General features: G+C 44.4%; 1 long non-coding RNA gene across 1 annotated transcript in view; it reads right to left on the bottom strand.

The window, feature by feature from the left end:
- Window positions 1-454: 454 nt before the first annotated feature.
- Window positions 455-10328, bottom strand: part of LOC125487599 — a 43108-nt gene continuing 33234 nt past the window's right edge. Inside the window, exons 2-3 of the long non-coding RNA XR_007265969.1 lie at window positions 4758-4822; window positions 455-1540 (exon numbers count right to left, since the gene is read on the bottom strand). This is a non-coding gene — a long non-coding RNA (uncharacterized LOC125487599). The remainder of the gene's footprint in view (window positions 1541-4757; window positions 4823-10328) is intronic.

The following is a 10328-nucleotide window of genomic DNA, read 5'->3' as shown; positions in this document are numbered from 1 at the left end:
GCTGGTGAACTCTGTTTTTGTACCTTTTAGATGGTTTTCTGGAACTTTGTGTAGTTCTGACCAATCAGGGAGATACGCTTAATAGTTTGAAACAAGAGTCAATCATTTTGATGGTATGTTACACTCCAGTTTCTTTGTGCAGTAGGACCCGGTGCCTTTCGGTCTGGGCTGCCCTTTGTTCAGTGGATAAGACCAGGAGGCTGCTACATTCCCCTCTTCTGAGTAGAAAAAGCTGATGCAAATGAAGTTCAAACCGAATGATAAAAGTTGTTTATGTTTGTTGTCGGGGAGCCGACTTGTTCATGTAGAAGCCACTACGTACATTGGTGAAGCTTATCATAATTTTGTATGCACAAGAAAAAAATTCCTGATATGACAATCCATACAAGAATATAGTGCATAGACAACATTGAATAATCAACAAACAGAAGTGACAGTAAGTTCCATTTACCTTAAAGCCCCTGTGTGCGTGCACTGTATTAATTATCGTAAGCGTGCCAGTCTCTTGGGATATCTGTCTTTCGCAGCATGCAATCTTAAATGGCAATATCCTGAGGTTTATCAAAGTGACTGCAATCAGGACCGCAACTAGATATGACAGGAAGCAAATTCATGGATGACAGGTGAGGGGCACAATGATAGGGCCTGTTAATTCATATTTACTTAAAAAGTATTCCTATCCATGTCCCCAGTCTTTCCGCAGCATATGGGAGGGCGTCATAGTTAATTCATCCAACTACCATTTTTTTATAATTCTAATAGTTTTGACTTCATAGGTCCTCAACCCAACTTTGTAACAAATGATAATTAAAATCCTGAGCATCAAGCCCAGCACCTGACTGTGAGCATCCTTACAGTTGTCATTATACCACACCTTAGTGAGCTGGCCCAACTGACAGCTAGAGATGTTAGTGTGGGTTCTCTCCTGGAACAAATGTTCGAGCTGTTCATAGAGTCAGAGTCAGACAGCAAACATTACTGTTCCAGGATGGGTCTTTGCCTTGGCTAGCCTGCCGGAGGTCCTCCCTCAGCTGTTCAATCATCCAGCTTCTGTAGCTGCTGCACAGGGGTGCGGTTCTGCTGATCATCCCTGATTTTGCCCTGGATGATCTGGTTTATCATCTTGGCGTGAACTTCTAGTATGGTCACGAAGCAGTGGCTTCTCCATGGTTGTCCCATGGTGTCTAGTTGAGTGTCTGTATTTTGTCCTTCTGGGGCTCACTTGACTTGTTGGGTTAAGATTCTGAGTTTATTTTCCAAATTAGCCAAATCAAGGGTATTAACCGTGTGACACCTCTGCCCCATATGTTGTGGCCGGATCATTAAAGAGTTCCCTTCACTTTGATCTATTAACTGCTGGTGGGGGTCCCATCTATACTTACCGTGACGTCTGGTGGGTTGTACCATGGGTGTCTTGGGCACATTGTTTTCCCTTGTGCCCGCGCTACAGTTTTGGATACAGTCATTACAATAATATCTAACACACAATAAACACTCCGTACAGGTTGACGCACTGTCTTGGAGTATCCGCTCCAGTGCCCTAAAAAAAACACGAGCAGTTTCTGTAAATGTCTTGGTCTCATATCTGACAACCTATTCTGCATAACATTTTAAAATTATCAAATCATTCCAATTGTTACCCATTCATGTCCCCCCACCTACTTTTTGTAAATAAAAACAGGACAATAGAATAAATATGCCCCCTATGTAGATGGCAGGTTGTGCACTTGTGGCTGGGAACCTTTAAAACTATTGCCATTACGGGGTTGCCCCTGTCATCCCCATCATATAAGCCATGGCGTGTTTTTGTTCCAGCTCTTGCTGCCAGGATAGTACCCTGGATGTTGACTCTTTTTTCCCCAAACTTCCCAATGCCAGGTTGGAATTTTAGGAGCTCAACATTCCCGAATGAAATGGGCACTTTGGCCACAGCTCTCACACAGATCAGGTTTGGGAATCATTTGTGGGAGTTCCCCTCTTCTGGGGGTGGGGGACTTGTACAGAGGGGTAGTCTGTCTGGGAAGCCTTGGTGCATTTTTGCCCCTTGTTTCATTCCTCCAAGTCAGAGGGGGCCGATAAGAAGTCTGGATCGCACTCATGCAGCCTGGCTTTCCCGATAGCTGTTGTATCCTCAAGTCCCTCTCCCGTACAGCAATTCCTCCAAGTCAGAGGGGGCCTATAAGAAGTCTGGATCGCACTCATGCAGCCTGGCTTTCCCGATAGCTGTTGTATCCTCAAGTCCCTCTCCCGTACAGCAATTAATTTGCGGACAACCCAAGCCTCATTACCAGGAGGCTTCAGAGGGGTCAAATTTCAGACATGCATCCCTCCCCCTTTCTGAGGCATGGGAGACAAGGGTGTGGACCCAGTTCTTCCATTGTGCATCAATAAGAGAGGTACAGGTCATGCTGTTGAAAACATGGACTAATTGGACCTAGAGTCTCCGGGCAAAGCTGGTGTGGTGTTCCCAGTGTTGTTGTCGGCACTTGTGCAGAGACTGTATATGAACTGCCTTATCCTACCCTTGTTTCTGTCCTCACCAACACTCCGGGAGTAGGGACAACACTCGATACAGAGTAAAGTTTCTTCTACTCATTCAACCTCAAAGTAAACTAAAATTTAAATCCCCTCAGCTCCAACCCCATTGAACACTCCCAGGGCAGGGATAAAGTTTCTTCTTCTTTGAAAATAATTAAATTAAAGCCCCCTCACACTGACCCCGTCGAATCCCTCTGGCACAGGTACAACCCAGGGGGTTAAAATAAAAACTTCCTTGCTTTGTTCAAGGAGTCCAAAGTGTCTCTCCGGGGTCCAGGGTGTACTAACTAGATGGATAGAGACCCTGGCTGGGCAACAGGAGACAGAGAATTGTAGTGTAAGGGAGTTTCTCAAAATGGAGAACAGTGACCAGTGTTCCACAGGGATCCGTGTTGGGACCACTGTCGTTTGTGATAAACATAAATGATCTGAAGGAAGCTATAGATGGTCTGATTAGCAAGTTTGCAGATGACACTAAGATTGGTGGAGTAGCAGATAGTGAAGGCGACTGTCAGAGAATGCAGCAGAATATAGATAGATTGGAGAGTTGGGTGGAGAAATGGCAATTGGAGTTCAATCCAGGCAAATGTGAGGTGATACATTTTGGAAGATCCAATTCAAGAGCGAACTATACGGTAAATGGAAAAGCCCTGGGAAAAATTGATGTACAGGGAGATCTGGATGTTCAGGTCCATTGTACCCTGAAGGTGGCCACACAGGTCGATAGAGCAGTCAAGAAGGCATACGGCATGCTTTCACGGGGTATTGAGTACAAGAGTTGGCAGGTCATGTTGCAGTTGTATAGGACTTTGGTTCGACCACATTTGAAATACTGCGTACAATTCTGGTTGCCACATTACCAAAAGGATGTGGATGCTTTGGAGAGGGTGCAGAGGAGTTTCACCAGGATGTTGCCTGGTATGGAGGGTGCCAGCTATGAAGAGAGGTTGAGTAGATTAGGATTATTTACATTGGAAAGACGGAGGTTGAGGGGGGACAAGATTGAGGTCTACAAAATCATGAGAGGTATAGATAGCAAGAAGCTTTTTCCCAGAGTGGGGGACTCAGTTACTAGGGGTCATGATTTCAAGGTGAGAGGGGAAAAGTTTAAGGGAGGTATGTGTGGAAAGTTCTTTACACAGAGGATGGTGGGTGCCTGGAACACGTTGCCAGCGGAGGTGGCAGAGGCAGGCATGATAGCGTCATTTAAGATGTATCTGTCTAGATTACATGAATGGGCAGGGAGCAGAGGGATACAGATCCATGGAAAATAGGTGACAGGTTTAGATAGAGGATCTGGATCGGCGCAGGCTTGGAGGGCTGAAGGGCCTGTTCCTGTGCTGTAATTTTCTTTGTTCTTTGTTTGTTCTTTCTGCACAAGAGGCAAGCATCTGCCCCCCTCTCGGCTGACATCCTCACAGATACTCTCCAGACCCTATTACCCTTTCCAGCTCATGCCTTGCTCGCTCCAGCTTTAGAATAAAATACACTAAATAGTTTGAAATAAGAGTCAGTCATTTAGAAGGCGGGCTACTGTAAAGTTTCTTTGTACAGCAGTTGGGATGTCATTTTATATCTGTACAAGACATTTGTGAGGCCACATTTGGAGTACTGCATATATTTCCGGCCACTCAGCTGTAAGAAGGATGTTATTAACCTGGAAAGGGTGCAAGAATGTTACAGAGACTTGAGGCTTTGAGTTATAAAGAGAAGTTGGATAAAGTGGGATTTCTTTCCTGATTGCTTCCGAGGCTGGGTGGTGACTTTAGAGAGGTTTACATATTTACGAGGCTGATAGATAAGGTGAATAGCCATGGCAGTGGAATCTAAAACTAGAGGACATAGGTTTAAGGAGAGAGTGGAAGGATTTAAGGGGGACCTGAGAGACAATTTATTCACACAGAGATGGTGCATCTATGTAATGAGCTGCCAGAGGAACTGACAGAGATGGGTAAATTAACATTTAAAAGATGTTTGGGCAAGTACATGGGTTGTAAAGCTTTCGAGGTTTAAATGCAGGCAAATGGGACCAGTTTGGGAAACCTGATCAGCATGGATGAGTTGGGCCGAAGGGCCTATTTCCATGCTGTAGACCAATGAAACTCTGTGATTCTAACTGGAGAAATTATATTTGGGATGGCCGTTTGAGAGTAAATCCACACCTGACATGTTGGAGTCTTTGAAAGCCCAATTGATCAGAGTTCAAGGCAAGCATATACCTCTGAGGATGAACGATCAGGCTGACAAGATTCTGGACCCTTGGATGACGAGCGATGTTGTACGCCTAGTGAAATAGAACATAATGTTTCAGAAACAACAATTAGACAAGGCCCTTGGTGTATAAAGGGAACAGAAAAGAACTTGAAAAGAAATCAGAAGGGGCCATGAAATGTCCTTGGTAGGTAGGATTAAGGACAACACCAGGCATGTTATAAATCTTTTTTCTGAAGAAGGGTCTAGGCCCGAAATGTCAGCTTTCCTGCTCCTCTGATGCTGCTTGGCTTGCTGTGTTCATCCAGCTCTACACCTTGTTATCTCAGATTCTCCAGCATCTGCAGTTCCTACTATCTATGTTACAGAATCCCTTGTGATTCTGTACAAGTGTGAAAACAGGCCATTCAGCCCAACAAGTCCACATCAACCCCTTGAAGATCATCCTGCCCAGACCCAACTCCCACCTTATCCTGTCCTATCCCTTTAACCCTGCATTTCCCATGGCTAATGCATCTAGTCGTCACATCCCTGAACTCTATGGGTAATTTAGCATGGCCAATCAACCTAACTTGCCTATCTTTGGACTGTGGGAGGAAAGCGGAGCACCCAGCGGGGACGCACGCAAACCATGGGCAGAATGTGCAAACTTCACATCACCAGTCGACCAAGGTTGGGATCAAATCCAGGTCCCTAGCACTGTAAGGCAGCAGTGCTCACCACTGAGCCACCGTGTTTGAGATTATATAGCAGATTCATTAACAATGTTCGACTTTCCAAACCAAGGGTGTTGAAGCCAATTTGATCAGCTACTCATTGTCCAAACCAGTTGCAACTGAATCACCAAGACCATTACCAATTGCAACAATCTAGGAACCACGTGCCATTTGCCACTTGTTTGCCCATTTTCCTTGCCTTTCTACATCTTTCTGCAACTTCCCCACTTTGTCACCCGTACCCATCCCTCTAACAATCATCATGTCATCTGTAAACTTGGCACCAGTGGCCTCAGTTCCTTTGCTCAGATCGTTAATGTATAACGTGAACAGTTATTGTCGCAAAATGGACCTGCGGAACTCCACTTGTCACCAGCTGCCATCCTGAAAAAGACCCCTTTATCCCTACTGTCTGCCTTTGCCAGTCAGCCAGTCTAATGTTTTGATGGAGATCTGTAGCTTGGGTAGCGGTTGGAGTTGTTGGTTGATTCACCGAGCTGATTGGTTTTCATGCAAACGTTTCTCGGTGACTGAGAAGGGAGACAAAATGTTTGCACGGAAACCAGTCAGCTTGGTGAAACAACCAAAAACTCCAGTCAGCCAATTCTTTTCCATGCCACTAACTTGCCTGGGCTTACCATGGACTCTTATCTGGTTTAGCATATTTCATGTGGGGAACTTTGTCAAAGGCCTTCTGGAAATCCAGGTAGATCACATCTGCTGGTTTTCTTTTGTCTAACTTGATTATTACTCCTTAAAGAATTTATTTTTGATTTGTCAGGCATGACTTGGCCTTGACAAAGCCATGCTGACTCAACCCTATTTTATCATGCACTTCCGAATAATCCACAATCTCATCCTTAATAATGGACTCTAAATTCATACCAATGATTGAAGACTGGCTAATTGGCCTATAGATTCTTCGTTACTTAAACAGGGGTGCTCCATCAGCCATTTTCCAGCTCTCTGGGATCCTCCCTGACTCCAATGATTCCTGAATGATCGCCACCAATGCCACAGCAATCTCCTTCAGAACTTCGGACAGTATTCCATCTGGAGTGATTTATCGACCTTCAGACCTTTCAGTTTTCTGAGTACCTTCTCCTTCATGATGGCCATGACACTCACATCTGTCCCCTGACTTTCTTGAAGTTATGGTATGCTAATGGTATCTTCCACTGTGAATACTGGCATTATATGCTTTTCATTTTGCTTTTATGCTAACCCTGAATTCCTTTGTCAGCCACAGTTGCCTCATCCTACTCTGAGCATGTTTCTTCTTCTTTGCAATGAATTTTGCCTGTGCTTCCCGAATTATCTCCAGATACCCCTGGTCCGATGTCTTCCTTGCTAGGCTTCCCTTCCAATCAACTCTAGCCAGCTGATCCCTCATGTCACTGTAGTTACCTTTACTCAATTGTAGTACTGTTACATCTAATTCAATCTTCTCCCTCTCAAACTGCAGTGTGAATATTATGGTCACTGATTATTAGGGAGCTTAAGATGAAGAGCCCCTGGCAGTGTCTGTCTCATTAAGGGTGGCACAGTAGTTCAGTGGTTAGCATTTCTACCTCACAATGCTGGGGAACCGGGTTCGATTCCACTCTCAGTTAACTGTCTGTGTGGAATTTGCACTTTCTCCGTGTCTGTGTGAGTTTCCTCTGGGTGGTCTGGTTTCCTCCCACAGTATAAAGATGTGCAGGTTAGGTGAATTGGCCATCCTGGATTGCCGATAATGTCTAGGGATGTGCAGGCTAGGTGGATTAGCCATTGGAAATGCAATATTAGAGGGTAGGGTGTGTTGGGATGCTCCTTGGAGAGTTAGTGTGGACTTGATGGGCCAAATGGCCAGCTTCCACACTGTGATTCATTTTACATCACCAAACCCAGAAATGCCTGTTCCCTATTGGGCTCTATTCCCAAAAGCCATCTCGTAGACATTCCTTTTCTTGAGAAATACTACCAATCTGATTTTCCCAGTGCACCTACATATCGACACTTTTGCCATAGTGCCTTTGTTACATACCTTTTCTATCACTTGATTTTCTGCCGCAAATCCCAAACACTGCTAGGAGGCCTGTTTTCACATGTTCCTCAACTTGACGCACACAGATTCTGTCCCTTCCAACTGTATATTACTTCTTGCCATTGATTCAATTTCATTTCTAACTGGCAAGACAACACCACATCCCTGTCCATTGGCCTATCCTTTCGAAAACACAGGTATCTTTGAATATTTAGCTCCCAGCTCTGATATCCTCGCAGCCACATCTTTGTGACACCCACAACATTGCGCCTGTCAACTTTATTCTGCGATTATTTAGCTTGTTTCATATACTGTGTGCATTTAAGTACAATATCCTAAGTCCTCTGTAGACATCCCCCCAGCCCCCTTTCTCATAGTTGTCCCCATATCTACTGTGCCTAAAGTTTGATTCCTGACACTTCCTGAACACTCCGTCCTATTAATTGTTCTGGAAATTTTAATAAACTCTACTGTGCCCTCCCCTCCTTTAACTTTTTCATAATTTTCTATGCAGCTGAACTTACCCTCCACTATTTAGTTTAAAGCCCTATCCACAACCATAGTTATATGACTCACCAGGACTCTGGTCACAGCATGAGTCAGGTATGGCCATTCCATCAAAACAGTTCCTTTCTTCCCCACAACTGGTGCCAATGTGCCACGAATTCTGACCCGTTTCTCTCACACCAATCCTTGAGCCATGTGCTCATTTCTTTCATCTTGTTGACACTGCAACAAAAAGCTCATGGCTCAGGTACTAACCCAGAAATTACCATGTTTTTGATTCTGCTTTTCAAATCAGCTGCTCATGTCCCCTTGTCAGAATCTCTTTCCTCTTTATATCTATACTGTTGGAAACCTATGTGAACCATGAAAACTGGATTTTTCCCCTCCTACTCTAAGTTCCTCTGCAGTCCTGATGAGATATCCCAAACCCAGCAGGCACCAGGCGGCCTTCAGAATTCTCAATCTCTGCCACAGATGACAGTGTCTATTCCCTGACTGTACTATCCTGATTACAACTACACTTCTCTTTCCTCCTCCTTCTGGAATGTCTCCCTGTACCACAATGCTGTGGTCAGTTTGCTCATCCTCTCTACAGGCCACACTCTGAGCCACAGAGGGAGCAAGAATCTCAAACCTGTTAGATACGCTCAAGGGCCAACGCTCCCTAAGCACTACCTCCTGGATTCTCTACTTGCCTCATTGGAGTCACATTCTCCCATCCCCGACTGCTGACCAAATTTTTCACTGCCTTCTGAAACACAGCTTCCAGGTAACTCTCTCTCTCCCTAATGAGTTGCAGTGTTCGAAGCTCAGACTGCAGCTCATCAACTCTGAGTCACAGTGCCTCAAACAACTAACACTTATTACAGATGTGGTCAATGTGAACCACAATGCGGTCCTCCAGCTCCCACATCATACAGGTAGAACACATTGCCTAGCCCAGCATTTCTGTTTTAATTACTCAATTCTTAATTTGATGCTCTGGCTTTGACTGTTTTCTGAGAGTGCGAATTCCACCCTTGGGCAAATATATTTCTATTTATCTGTGTCCCCAGTGGTTTACCCTGTCTCCTTAGATAGTGACCCTTAGTTCTGGACCCCTTCACCATTAAGAACATTCTTCCTCCATTAACGCTGTCCAATCTGTTCGAATTTCACAGGTCACTTGGAAGTTGCCTCTCTAATATTAATCTTAGAATGACTGGGAGGAGCTTGCTGCCCTTTGTTCAGAATGGAGCCAACGCATCCATCAAGCTCTCTTTATTTTTCAGGCCCAGTGTCTTATTGGTGAAGCAGAGCAGTGGCACAGATGGAAGGAGGACACAGATCCTGCTCTCTGCATCCCACGACCTCACGGAATATCATGTGTCCAATGGCTTCATTCAGTCACCAAAAGAACTAGAACAGAAACTCATGACCCTCAGTAGACATTACTCTTGTATTGAGAGACTGAGGGGTAATGCGCAGTGCAGAGTATGCATGGTCATCCTGGGTAGGAGCAGGGGATGACTTGAATTTCTATTCGAGACTGACCGTGATAGATTTTTAAAAACAGCATAGTCAATTCAAGAGAACAGTTTATTTCTTCCGAACATTTATTCCTGGTGCGCAGTGAATGAATTTATAAATTTCTTTTACAGAATGTTCAAGGGGGCTACACAGAGCTATCACTTGCTTTTGGATATTTCCTCAACTGTCAGATTTCTCTCTGACTGCAGTGCTTCTTATATCTTTCCAGTTGCAAGTTTCAACAGGAGATTTTCAAATCAAGAAATTAAGTAGCTTCAGAGGTGAGTCGTTTTGACCATTGGTCTGCTCTTTCTCTGAGAGTTTCCATGGCTCTGGAGTTGGTGTGGCTCCTTCACTGTGGATCTGAATCCATGTCCACTTGTTCTTCTGTTTCATCTGATCACCTCTCTTTGCAATTGCCTGACTTTCTTTGAGTCTTATACTGGGTGTATTCTTGTGTGGTTTTGTATTTCCTTCTTACTCCTGTTGACAGCTTTAAAATGTTGTGTCTACTGCTGCCCATCAATGACACTATGGGTGAGAAATCAAAGGCTATGTGCCTGGAAGATGATCACAATCAGCAAAGGAAACAGAAACAAAAAGAGAAATTCTAGAGAAACTCAACAAGTCTTGCAGCACTAGTGAAGACAAAGCAGATCTAACATTTCAGGTGTAGAAATCAGGAGTGGTAAAATAAATCAAAGAGCTGTGGATGCTGAAGGTCTGAATCAAAATCCTTTCTGAAGAAGGGGGATTGGGCCTAAAATATGAACTCTCCTCAGATGCTGCCATGCCAGCTGAGATTCTCAAGAGATTTCTGT

This window comes from Rhincodon typus, chromosome 42, assembly GCF_021869965.1.
Source record: "Rhincodon typus isolate 14 chromosome 42, sRhiTyp1.1, whole genome shotgun sequence".
Classification (NCBI taxonomy): Eukaryota; Metazoa; Chordata; class Chondrichthyes; order Orectolobiformes; family Rhincodontidae; genus Rhincodon; species Rhincodon typus.
Note: the sequence above shows the minus strand (reverse complement) of the source record. Positions and strands in the feature narration are given on the sequence as shown.